Source organism: Heptranchias perlo, chromosome 22 (genome assembly GCF_035084215.1).
Source record: "Heptranchias perlo isolate sHepPer1 chromosome 22, sHepPer1.hap1, whole genome shotgun sequence".
NCBI classification, from domain to species: Eukaryota; Metazoa; Chordata; class Chondrichthyes; order Hexanchiformes; family Hexanchidae; genus Heptranchias; species Heptranchias perlo.
Genome location: NC_090346.1, coordinates 16,593,142 through 16,607,034, shown reverse-complemented (window position 1 = coordinate 16,607,034; position 13,893 = coordinate 16,593,142). Strand labels below are relative to the sequence as shown.

The window sequence follows — 13,893 nt, the reverse complement described above, 5'->3', positions numbered from 1 at the left end:
ATGACAATCACTAATCATGGCAGCTGTTCCCCAATCAAGATTTCTGCTGAAATTCCAATCTGGATTTTGTTCCAAGTCCCAATTCACAGCATAAGAGTTTTTAAGAAAGATCCTCTCAACAATTTGGGTCCCCATCACACTGCACATGCACACAGCATCATTCAGGCAGAATGTGGGAAGTAGTTATTGTGCCGTTGAATATAAAGATGAAATCTTACCCTGCTGGCTTTCAATTCAAATGCCAAGAGTCAGCTTATGCATTACAAGACAAAGAATTTATGACGACAGATAGAAAATAAATACATCCATGAACTACACTATTGCACTTAAAAACACTATCATTTATATAGGGCTGCATTACATTTCTCCACCAACCCAAAGCACTTAACACAGTCACCTAAGTGAGAAAATGCTGCAGCCATTTTGCACAGAGCAAGATCCCACCAACAGCAATGAGATGAATAGATAGTTTTTTTTAAAAACATGATGTCAGAGGAGGGAGCAATGTTGGAGAACTCCCTGCTCTTCAAATATTGCCTTGGGATCTTCAACGTTCCCCTAAATTAATCTAACAGGCAGATGGGGACTCGGTTTAATGCCTCCTCTCAGGAATGACATCTCCAACCATGCAGCACGCCCTCAGTACTGCACTGACGTGGAAGCATAGATCGTACTGCAGATGCTAGAAATCGGAAATAGAAACAGAAAATGCTAGAGTCCCTCAACAGGTCAGGCAGTGTCTGTGGAAAGAAGGGCTAACGTTCTAGGTCGATGATCCTCTCCAGTTCTGAGAAGAGGTCATCAACCTGAAATGTTGACCCTAAATTCCTCTCTCCACGGATGCTGCCTGACCAGCTGAGTGTTTCCAGCATTTTCTGTTTTTATTTTATATGCTCAAATCATGAACTAGGGCTTAAAACCACAGCCGTCAGACTCTGGAAAGTGTGCTACCAACCAACCTAGGTTGACACTTATGCAGTTACATTTTCCAAGATTGCCATCAGTCTAACATCCTTTCCAGAGATTATGAAATTGTAAGAATGAGAACACACACTACAAATTCCTTAGAACAGTGTCCTGTAAAATAAGATGCATTTCATTACGTTGTTCCTCATGATACTGCAGTACAGGAGTAAACTACCTTCAGCAATACTCCCATAATCAGCCTCACAATTTGTGGGTTTTTAAAAAACAAAACGAACAAGAAAAGCATCTGTCCAAGCAGCAGCCATCTCTACAAACCTACAGAATCAAAACGTTCTTTGTCATTCCTTCAAAATTCATTTGCAACGTTACACTGCGTGAAGGCAACAGCTGTTTTCTGGAGGGTTCCAGTTCATTATACTTCTTTTTTATACAATGCCTCGACACCGCTCTCCCAGATGGCTCAGCGAGTTTCAGTTGCTGAGTTGTAAAAACCAGGCAGGTTTCAGATTGGATCCCCAGCCTATGATGAGTTAGCTGATCACTATAACTGGTGTCAGTGCCACCAAAGGGCCAGGGTGGGAGGGTACGGGGATAGGAAGTGTAAAAAAAACGGCCAGTTTCTGCTCCCAACAAAACCTGATCAGGATCAGAATTACTTACGATGCCAGTGGTCAAACAACCTGCAAATACTGGTCCAGCCTCACAGATGAAGAATGGACACTTGGATGATGAAGCAGAGGGCACCCACACCCATGGACTCACTCCCACACAGGTATTAGCACCTTCAGGAGAGGTTGGGAACAGAAAACTGCAGGGAGAAACTCGCTCAACACTACTTTCCCTCATTGGGGTATGGTAGTGCAGTGGTTATGTTACTGGACTAATAATCTAGAGACAACTGGAGGCCAAATCCACCATGGCAGTTTGAGAAAAACAACTGGGACCATGAAGCTGTCAGATTATCATAAAAACCCAACTTGTTCACTAATGTCCCTGAGGGAAGGAAACCTGCCGTCCTTACCCGGTCTGGGCCTATATGTGACTCCAGTCCCACACCAACATGGTTGACTCTCAACTGCCCTCTGAAGTAGCCTAGCAAGCTGCTTCAAGAAGACGGCCCATCATCACCTTGTCAAGGGCAACTAGGAATGGGCAATATTTGCCAGCCTTGCCAGTGACACCCACATCCCGAGAATGAATTTTTAAAAAATCAGGATGCTGACTACTACAAAGCCGTTTATTTCACTGACATGAAGCTCCACCTTCGCTTCCCGCCCTCCACCTGCCCCACTACAGAATGTGGACCTATATGTGCCCCTTGAAGAGGAGGAAATATCCCCCAGAAATCAATGGATTCTGAAAGACATTCAGACAGAGGTGGTACACGGGACCTACAACAGGGTGTATTAGAATAGGAGCGGTGAGTGTTATGATTCCCACACAGCAAGTGCCTAACATGCCATTGTGGGGAGGCACTGCCCAAGAAGCAGGGAGGAAAGTCAGGCTAAGACAACTTGAGCTACACAGCAGCAGAGGCTCAACAACCAATCAAGTACTCCACTTATAGTTATAAAAGTATAGGCTGTTACAGGATTTGATTTTACAATTGGAGCCAGTTGGCAGTTTTAAACAGCATGGCATGATAAACTAAGTCTGTACACTCTCATTAAAAGTCCCAAAAGATATATGAGTATGCAGCTCTAGCTCCACTGGGAGCAAAAAAAAACAAGTTAAGCACACCAGAAGGGTCCCTTTGTATTCACAGCATTGACTGGGATTCTGAACGAGGTCGTAAATGGAAACAGATTGAACATATACCTGGGACGGTGCACACAAGCTCACGGTCATATATAGATCTCCTTCAACAGATTAAAACTCAGGTTTGAAGAGATGTGAAAAATACACCAACATTCCATTCTGATAAATGAGCCATAAAAATTGAGAAAATGGATTTTACACCCAATTTTGAGAGTGAATCTTGGCACCATGCTCACAGGTGCCATGAATTTAGATAAGCCATGGCTGATTCGGGTCACCAACAGCAAGGCTTTGGAAATGAGATTTTTAATAAAGGAATCTGTAGAGGCACTTCTGTTGATTGGTGCAGCATCATGGAGTGGAGGTACCCAGGTTGGATTACCTTTACCTCTCCCACAAACCAACCTGGCCTAATCTTTAAAAAAATGCTGTAGGGAATTAAGGCACAGAGTGTAGAAAGGGGAATCACCAGGCATCACTCTGTCCCATCTAGAAATCATCACTGGTAAAAACTAGCAGTAGGGGGCTGGTGGCACCTGAGCTAGCAAGACCAGGGAGTTGGGGGGGGGGGGGGGGGGGGGAAAGAGACCCAGTCGCATCCTCATATGCAGAAAAACATTTCTCAAAGTTTTGAGGATCTATTAATAAAACAATGCTGCACATAATGCAGTAAACTGAGCACAAAGTGATGGGGAGCAGGAACCATCTGTCACAATATTGAGAGAAGTCAGGGGGGGAGGGGGAAAAGAATGGAATGGGGCAAGAAGACAGACCAGCTAAAAAAAAGTACAACAGCCATTTACATCAGGGAAAGGTAATCCTTTCAAGGCAGCTCTTCTGGGGATCACTGATACCTGTTCAAATTACCACTCCAACTAGTGGTAAAAAGCTGTATTTCTGCATTTAATTTATCTCTCAGGTCCAAACAGAGTTTTCCACAGTGCCCTGGACCAGCCCTGTAGCACTTGAAATACTTAAGTAACGTTCTGTCGAAAGACTCCAATTAAAGAGACACGGCAATTTTTTAAAAATTGGGCAGGAGTTTTGGAGTTGAAGAGAATGTGCTATGAAAGCTTTATATATTCGTAAATACAAGTTGGGGAGAACATAAAAATTTAAAAAGCTTCCCAGATCTATAACCACGATCCCGCAGAGAGGCAGCTAGAACACCATGGGGTAGTGAACTGAATTCATAGGTCGGGACAAAAGCACAAACATTTTAAATTTGAGTACAGGCTGCAATTAGTAACTATCGCTTTTCATATCAGCTTGCAATTTGAAAGTGTTTCATGCTGCAAAAGCCACTAGAGTATCCTTGAACTTGTAGGACAGTGGAGGGCAGCAGTAAGAGTGCTGATCAGCCAAGAAGTCAAGGACAAGCACAGCAGCTTTCGAAAAAATAGCCTCTATTCAAACCATTCTGTAAAACGGCACTTAGAACCAAATATTGTAACTTTATATCTTTATATTTAATTGCACAAGGGGACGACATTCTCCCTGATACACCCTTTTGCATGCAAGGAATCTGTAACTTAAGGAACGTTGCTCCTCTAGTACCTGCAGCACCGTATGAAAGCAGCACCTGTGCTCAGAAAATTCAAAACAAATGACTATGGGGCAATCCCCAACTAGTAAGAACGGCAGGAGGTCAGATCCCAAGTGCAGACGGGTCACACAGCTTTATCTATTTGCTCCTAGGCTTTCAGGGAAAAGAGTTCTTCTCATCTTCCATGCCCAACCTCAGGAGTGGCCATTTAGTAGCGAAGAGTTTTAACAACTGCGCCACAGTCACCCCCACACCCGGTAACATTATCCAGGCTCAGTACTTTCAGATTCAGGAGGCCACGTTGAATGAAATTACCTGGACGATATTGTTCGCACTCAGCAGAGTAGCTGAATGGCACACATTTATGGGATAGGAAGGGCCTGTGCATACACGTTGTGCATGAAGCCAGCAATTTAAAAATATTACATTCAAGTTGAAATGATGCAATAACAAATACAAAGGGAGGATCCAATGAGTTAGTGGGTTGTGGGTGGGGGGAGGGAAAGAACAGGACAGTGAAAGAGATAAAATTTGTCCTGAAGCAGCACTGGATGCTAATGACATGTTTTTAAATAGGTGCTGGTGTGTCAATTTCCAAATCACATATAGTTTGCACTGCTTTCCAGAGGAAAGATTGTGGCCAATTTCAGGTCCAACAACCTCCAAAAATGTAGCACAATCACCAATTTTCATTTCACATTATTGCCATCAGCAGTCTATTTTTTTTAAAATACAGAATAATTAACTAATAACATCCTATTTGTATGTAATATTTTTTATTTTAAACCACGAGTGCTGATATCTTTCAGGGACCTGTACCAGGGAGTTAAATTAACACCAGTGATATAAATCATTACCCAAGGGTGTTTCAGTTTCAACCATGCAAGTTAAAATCAGCCTGAGGAACCCTTTCAATCCACTACTTCCCCAGTGAAGTCATCAGTACTCGCAGTTTAAACAAAAACACGGCACAGAAAGACAGAATTAAACTTGTACCAACAATAACTTTCATTTGTTAAAAAGCTGCACAGCACACAAGCAGTTGGGTGCTAATTCATGTCCACGATTCACTACAAATCAAATTCTCGCACTCTGCAGACCTGCTGAGTGAAAGGCTTTGTATTTCCCCAAAAACAGAATGTGGGGGGGTAGAAAGAGAGGTGAGCGGGGGTAAACAGAGCAGGTGACTGCTCGGACACGACGATTTCACCTTGCAGCAGTTATAGTGCAGCACCAGGGCAGGATCACAAATCCACCTCGTATCCAAAGTAACGGCTTTTCAAACATTTGTCTGGAGACCCACTGCAACTACTGTCACCCTGTAGGGCCCCCTGAAAATATCCACACACTACTGGGGAGCCTCTGTGCCAACTTCCAAAAGACAGTGCCGTCAGTGACACTTTTGTTTTATGTTAGCGTATAGCAGCAGAAATAACGTACTCGTAACTAACAAATACAGAAGTATAGAACACAGAATATGAGACTCGCACCATATGGTATGTCTGGCTCCAGACAGCCAACAACCTGATGGCCTTGTTTGTAAACCTACCATCCAGGGAAGGAATTTCACATAATAAGAGTTCGTAGAAGATCTGGAAAAAAAGGTAATGAAAAATCACCATTCATTAATCATAATTTGTAAGGGCTGAGTTAAGGTGTGAATAAGCACATTAACATTTTCAATTGCTGTGTTAAATATCTTATCTTAACCCTTATGGCCCTGCTTGTGCCCTTCGCTCCTCTAACACCAGTCTACTCTAGTCATTCCCTGTCTCTTCGCCATTAGCGACCGCCTCTTTCAAACTCTGGAACCCCGTCCCTTAAAATGGTTCAATATCGGCGTAACGACCTTACAGGGAGAAAAAGCACCAGCAGAGTCTGTTCTGACCCACAGTATGCTGCACCTGACAGTCATACCAACACAAGCAGTCCCAAATACAGCAGGATCTTCTGCCTCAACAGGGACAGGAACCAACTGGACCTCAACGCCTTCAAAAAGGGACTTAGCAAGGTGATAAAGCCAACGGGACAACTCTCAGATCCTGCAGAGCTGGATCACCAATCAGCAAACTGTTCCACTTTAGGAAGAAAAACGCAATCAGACCAAATACTTAATCAGTGACTGGTTATGGCCTGCTCAGAAACTAGCACTTTCACTGCCTCTAGGACATTTCATGCAAAATTGCAATACTTAGGCAGCAAATTGCCCTACATGCAGGAAGTGCATCAGTTCGCATGAACTGTCACAGAATGTCACATCACAATGACTTGCCCTAATCTCCTCCCCTCCAAAAAACTGCAACAAGTCCTGCATGCAGAGTTTCCCAAGCCCCAGTTAAAGATAGGAGACACACTTTAGAATAGTGAATGGAATTTTGGGCACTTGGCCTTTCAAAATCAGAAAAGTGACTGAGACGTTTCAGAAACTCAAAATTAGGCTGAAAAAATAACCTCTTTGGAGCACAGCTGAAGGGGAAGTAATCCAGGCCTTTAAAATGCTAAAAGAAATAGACGGAATCAAGTTAATTAAATGAATAGAACCAGAGGGCATGTGTACAAAACCGGCAAACGAGAACAGAGATAAGGAGAGTAGACAATTAATGTCATGTTGACCTGTTACTTTTTAAAAAAGAACTGGATGGAAATCTAGTTGGGAAAACAACTGAAGAGTGTCGAAATAAGTACAGATTATCAGACATATGGCAGAACATTATGATCCTGGCCTTGTGAGAACCATGGGAACGTCATCTCTGAGCAGTTCAACAAGACCAGAGAGTTCTCACTCCATTGAACAGGAGGAAATTGTTCTGAAAAGTTTAGCTTTTACTTCGTTCCCTCCCCAGGACTGAAGGAATTAGAGAGAGACTGTGGCAATTCATATTAGTGCCCTGCTGGAGGGAGCAGACATCTCAATGACTCCAACCCACCGACAAGGGAGAAGCAACCCCTCCTATGGGCAAATCACCACCGACAGCAGCCAGCTAAAAGACAGTCACCCACCCCAGCCTGAGGCAGCATCTTTTCTGGGGAGGAGGAAATAGAGTTCAACAGAGGTTTTTGTACCTTCAATTCTACTGCTATAGAAATGTATAATTAACCTTTCTTCAAACCAAGATGTGACAACAGTAGGGCATTCTGCCCACTGGGATTACAACCACTCTTTAAATCCTCTATAAATCTTTCCTATCACTCACAGTCTGGCTTGACCTGCTAATTCACTGACAGATCAACAACATTAAAGCAGGAAGCCCTGAGAGTAATATCAAGTTACAAATCACTGTATCTTTGTGTATATGACTTCTGCAGCACATATATACTATATACACACACAGTCAAACACTTCTCCCAATTAAACAATATCACAACTTCCAAGTTTCTTCCTCAATAGATGATCACCAAAGCCAGTTCAACTCCTTCTCAATAATCCTCTCTGGATGTATTCACGCAAATTTCCCAACCCTCACCCTCCAGAATGGGTTAGAGTAATTGTCTTGCCTAAGCTGTTCGCTGAGATAGGAAGACAGTCTGTGCACTTAATTGGTCACATAAATGACCCCTCATGGCTCCCATGCACACCACCACCCTCAACTGGAAGGCAAGAGTAGATGGTTCCACTTGGCACCAATTATTATGGTCATCATGGCCTATTTTTTGATGCATTGCATGGGATACTTCCCTAGCTTATAATAACCAATGCTTACGACTCAAAGTGATTGCCCCTAAGACTATGTCCAATATGAACAACAACTGGGTGCTTCAATTTTACAGAATTCATTATTATGGGCTCCTCCACAGAGCTCTGGAAACCTCTGCAGGCAACGCAAGATAGGGAGCCCTGCAGACCCCCAGTTTTCCTTTCACAAGATAAGCAAGCAGAGAAGATGAGGTAACTCGAGCGATGACTAGACAACACCAAGTTTTGATTTTTTAAAAACTTGTAGGATGGAGGGGAAAGTAAGTAACGCAATATATAAATGTTGTTGGCATTCATTAATGTTCAACACATGTAACTGCAATGAAAAATGGAGGTGCAACACTTCTCTTCAACTTACTTAGGACAAGAACTTCAGTCACTTATAATACTTTTGTTTTTAAAGAAAGCAAAACTTTTAATGACCACCAGCAATGGCACATCCATTTCCATGTCAGATGCGCAGACTCATCAGCTACTAACCCAAGCTAATAGCAGCTCAAGAGTATGAAGTTCAGCCACACACACACTGTCTTGGCTCTGTTGACAACACATTCACTTCTGGTTCTGAAGGTTATTGGTTCATGCCCCACAACAGGACTCAATTGTTAGTCTAGGCTGACACTCCATTGAGATAGTGAAGCCTTGTTGGGACTGCCACACTTGGATGAGTGTTAAACCAAGACAACAACTTGCATTTATATTGCTTCTTTAATGTAGTAAAGTATCCCAGGACATTTCTTAGGCTTCACAGGAATGTAATCAGACATAAGAATTGACACCAAGCCAAAGAAAGATAAATTAGGACAGGTAACCAAAAGCTTGGACAAAGACAGGTTTTAAGAAGTATCTTAAAGGAGGAGAGAGGTGGAGGTGTCTCAGGAGGGAATTCCAGAGCTTAGGGCCTAGACAGCTGAAGGCATGGCCACCAACGGTGGGGAGAAGGAAACGAGTGTTGTATGAGACCAGAGTTGGAGGAACACAGCGTTCTCAGAAGATTGTAGGGCTAGAGGAGGTTACGGCCATGGAAGGATTTGAAAACGAGGAAGAGAATTTTAATTTGAGGCGTTAATGGACCGGAAGCCAATGCAGGTCAGTGAGCACAGGGGTGATGGATGAATGGGACTTGGTGCAAGTTATGGTATGGGAAGCAGAGTTTTGAATGTGCTCAAGTTTAAGGAGGGTAGACCCTCAAAAGCATGCTGAGGTGGTTACTGGAGGCCTGTGGCACAATGTTGAAAAGTAATTTCAGCCAGGAAACAGGGAGATAGATACAAGCAAAAACTGGTTAACAAGTCAGTCAGCTCAATGTTATGCGTGGGATCTTGCTGTGCACAAAACAGAACAATACTGAATGCCACTGTATGTGAAGCACAGACATTGGAGACACATGATCAGGCACTGTATAAATGCAAGTCTCTTTCAATCACCTGCCACATGTCTCAGCCTGTACAGTCTCATTTGTTCCTGTATGATAGGTTTTGACCTGCCCACAGTGTTTCAGGATTTTTTTTAATGTTCCATTGTGCTTTTTGTGGAAAATGAAGCACCCAGGAAATTCACACCCTGTTGGCAATTTCAGAATATTAAAGCCACATTCCTTATGGATTACAGGTTGCTTCACTGCAGATAAGGTTTGAAAGGAGTTGATCAACATCAGCTAGCACTCCAGTCTGCTGCAGTCTCAAAAGTTATGGCACAATCACCATTTGTTCTATATCCATACACATGAAGTAACCACAAGACAACACTTAAATTGCTTTATAGCCTGCTAGCCTTTCAGTCAGAAGGAGGTAAGCTTACACTCTTGTGCCAGTACTGACGGAGTGCTGCACTGTCAGAGCCGTCATCTTTCGGATGAGATGTTAAACCAAATACATCAGCAATCTTTTCTACTAATGTACCACAGCGGTGAAGTGAGGGGCAGTTTCTCTCAATAACTACTAGCCATGCATACAACCTATCACAAGCTCCAAATTCAGGGTCTAGTAAATGGCTCAGTTGGCAAGTGGACTGCTCAGTAAGGACTAAACAATAATGGTAACAAGGCAGAAACTATCCAAACAAAAAAGCTCGACCCAATACTGTACTAAAAAAAAATCACAACTTTGCTGATGTTCACAACTGGGGAACACCCCAATGCTACTGCAGGTGGTATCACAGAATGGATGGACACAGTTCCATGTCCAGCTACTAATCTGTACCACCCAGAAACCATAGCATATTGCTGCACGACATGAGGGAGGGAACAGAAACTTAGATGGGTGAGGGGGTGGGGCGGAGTGACCCAGCCAGAGTGTGTGTGTCCCAGTCACTGAAAGATAGATATTGTCACTAAAAAAGTGCTCAGAATTCAGAAACTGTAATCACCAAAAGGGAAGGCTAAACACTGCTATAACCCTATATCTGGGCAGTGGCCTTAAAGGAAAGATTAGCAGCCATACATGACAACTGTGCCCCAGGCTACCCAGGCAATGCCACCGATGATAGTTCATCAGCAATGTTCAAAATATTCTAGGTTTTTTGCAAACCACTTTCTGGGCCTGATTTAAGTTTCAGTCAATGATATGCTTTCAATGCAGTAACAGTGGTGATTGACAATTAAATAGTTTAACTTGTCTCGGGTGCGTTAGGGGATAAACACAGCTTGAAAATTATAGCTCCTAAACTGCATCTGAAAATTCACAATGCTTGCTTGCATCATTCTCCTCTCCAAAGCAGGCAAGTATCACAATGCAAGAGTATAGTCAAGGGACAAAATCAACAATCTAGATGTATTTTAAATATTACATTCACGCACAGCATTTTAGAACAAATCAAACTATAGGTTACAACAGCTCACTGCTGTCCCCCAGCATGCAAAAGCTGAAAGAACACCTCCCCTCAATTGTGTCCCAAAGCTACAACACACTCAAAGACAGCTGCCACTTAATATGCTCTGGTCTGCACCACTAATGAGTTAACTACTGCAACTGAAGCTAAAATAGAAACTAATGGAAGTTCCTAGACATAATGCCAATGGAATTAGAGAATTATACCATATCCTGAAATTAAGGGATGTTAGAGCCAACCCTCATAATACCTCCTAGTCCAAACACCCACTCAAATCACACTGCAATATCATAACACACTGCTGCCTTTAAATGCCAGATTCTACAGCATTAAACAACCACACAGCAATCAGGCCTCCAAACAGAAATCTGCAATTTCAGCCCAAAACATCTGAAGAGTCAGGAGCAATACTTGTTAGCACCAAAGGCCATTTGCAGTTTTCAAAAAAAAACATTTCCACAACAACTTACATTTATTATAACACCTTTAATGGTGTAAAACTTCCCAAGGCGCAAATTCCAGATCAAATACCATTCCTCAAAAAAAATGCCTCCCTCCCCCCATGTCGTACGAACATCAAACAGAGGTCTCAACAAACCCTGTGAAATGAATTGAAGAATATAATCCAGTTATGTTAGTTAGCAACATAGCTTTAAAACTCAAAGAATGACACAATGTAAAAGGTACAAGGAACAGAGTTATGAGTCAATTTTGCAGGTAGTCTTTAAGTCATAGAATGCAAGGAAGCAGCATAGAGGTCGAGAATCAACAAGTCATCACAGTCACGCTGCATTTGTCGGCAGATAATTCAGGATAAAAAGAATTTGACAATGCAAGCCCAATAATTAGTAATCACAAAGAAACCCAATGAAATTATGTCATGTCCATGATGTCAAGCCATCTGAACTGCTCCATTACATCATTAACTTGTAATTACACTTTAAATCCATCATTTACCAGGATATGATGCCAGCAGAGGATGTTGGTATAATAAATATTCTCCGTGCCTCTGAGCTTTTACATTGCAGTGTCGTCGACTTCAGATGCGAGAGTCACTCCCACAGTCGACAGCATTTAACAAAAGTAAACTTGCCCGCTGCCATTTAGCCAGACACAGCAGCACAGAGCCCATTTTTACTGTGTCTCTTAAACTACTGCCAGTAGACCGAACTCCCACAGTGACCCAGTCAAGGTACTGAGCCGGTTCCACACAGCTCGTGTCATGGCATCATGGTGCAAGCACCCACGACACACTGCGCCAACTCCATGTTTCTCAGGGGTCCACAAGGAATTATTTTTATTTGAAGTGTTTTGTTTTAAATTTAATACATGTGAAGGTGGTAGGGCGATACAGACAGCTTGGTATCACTCTAGGAGGGAAAAAATGTCAAAAAGCACCTGTAACTTTACAATTAAGACATTTTTATAATAGCCAAAGCTGTGAATGCCAGAAACTGAGGCTGGCTCCCAGAGTTCCTCAGCTAGAAGCCATTAGCAGAAGCATTTAACCAGTCAAAGCATTATTTCTCAGTACAAAGCAATCAGCTGTCAGCCTCCCTTGCACTGCTAGCTCTGAAAGGGGCACAGAATTGAAAATCTATTTTTATTTTTTCCAGTTAAGATTTGGAGAACATTGATAGAGCAAATCCAAATAGTTTCCAGAATCTCAAAATTCAACCTGCAGATTCCAGTGCCTACCTTTCAAAGTATAAACTCAGGGGATTCAAGGTGCACACACTCAAAATGTTTAGAGTATGATTTGCATCATAAATCCTTTCAATGTGTGAATATTCTTTTCATTTTACATATTGTGGCATTTAAATATGTATTTTAAAAATGCCTTAACTGATATTTAAGCAGGTGAGGACAGGATCGAGCTTGACTACAACAGGACCAAACAGCCGACCAATATTTAGAGTCCAGGCTCACACAGGATAAATGGCCACTTGGGTGGGGTACCATGAGACAGGCACTACCAGTGGAACCAGACCCCAACACGAGCAAGCAGCTTTCGGAGAGAAAAATACATTGCCTTGATGCTCCAAAGATGCTTTAGTATCATGTTATAGTTTAGAGAACAAGTCCTGCTTTCCACACATCTTTAGCTAATATTTTTGACATTAGTACCAGCAGTACTATCGTTCCATGGGTGACTAAAGAACCAGTCATGGTTTGCACTGAATAATCTATTACCAGTGATCTACCATTGGGGAACACCGCTGATAGTATAGCAAGTGTCCTCTGATGCCATTTACGTTCAGGCACTACATCACAAACTTTACCATTTCAACTCAGTCAAGCTTCTCAACTGTACCACTGCCACAATACCAAGTACTTCTCACGAGCAGCTCTATGTACATTACAGCCGACTGCAAACTTAAGGCACTCATTCAATCTCAAGCTTTGCTTTGGGGCATCAAGGAAACACACCCGAGAGACCAGTGCTGCTCAGAAAGGGCGGTGGGAAGAGTTTCTTCTTCCTCCTTTTACACTCGTATTCTGCCCTCCCCTCCTCGGTGGAACCAACTCCTTGCTGGAATACAGCATCAAGGGAACTCTCCAGTATCTCATCATTCTTCATGCGTGAGGGCAGGTGGTGAGCACTGACAGACTACTAGACCACAGGGGACATTACGCTCAAACCCAATCCTGTCCCCACCTGATGCCCAGACATGCACACTTCCAGCATGGGTAACTGGACAGTGATTAGGAACAATCATAGCAATGTTTTCCCAACTCGAGGTCAGCTGAGACTAAATGTAGCGTTCCTATCACCAGAGATCAGATAACTCAGTTATTACCAGGGATCAAATCTGTAACTTTCCTGGTCTATGTGGCTGAGCGACTCAGTGTGCACCAGCTGAGCTATCTAGCTAGCCCAATACTGCTCTCTAACAAGTGCTCGAAATTTGTGCAGCTCACGAGAGATGTTAAAATAGCATTTCATACAACTGAACAAAGCAGTGGACAAGCAATTCTTATTTCATGAATTCACTGGTCCAACAAATATCCCACAGATCAGAAGCATGGCAATGGGCTGCTCTGCCAGCTAATTGCCGATACAAGAATGGTGAAGCTTTCATTTGGCTAACAACTCTACAGTAAGAGGAACACAACAGCGGTGATGTTGAGATACAAA

The 13,893-nt window shown here is 42.7% G+C and overlaps 1 protein-coding gene across 1 annotated transcript in view; it reads right to left on the bottom strand.

Moving 5' to 3' along the window:
- Positions 1-13,893, bottom strand: part of usp31 (ubiquitin specific peptidase 31) — an 81,463-nt gene that overhangs the window by 64,947 nt on the left and 2,623 nt on the right. The window lies entirely within an intron of this gene.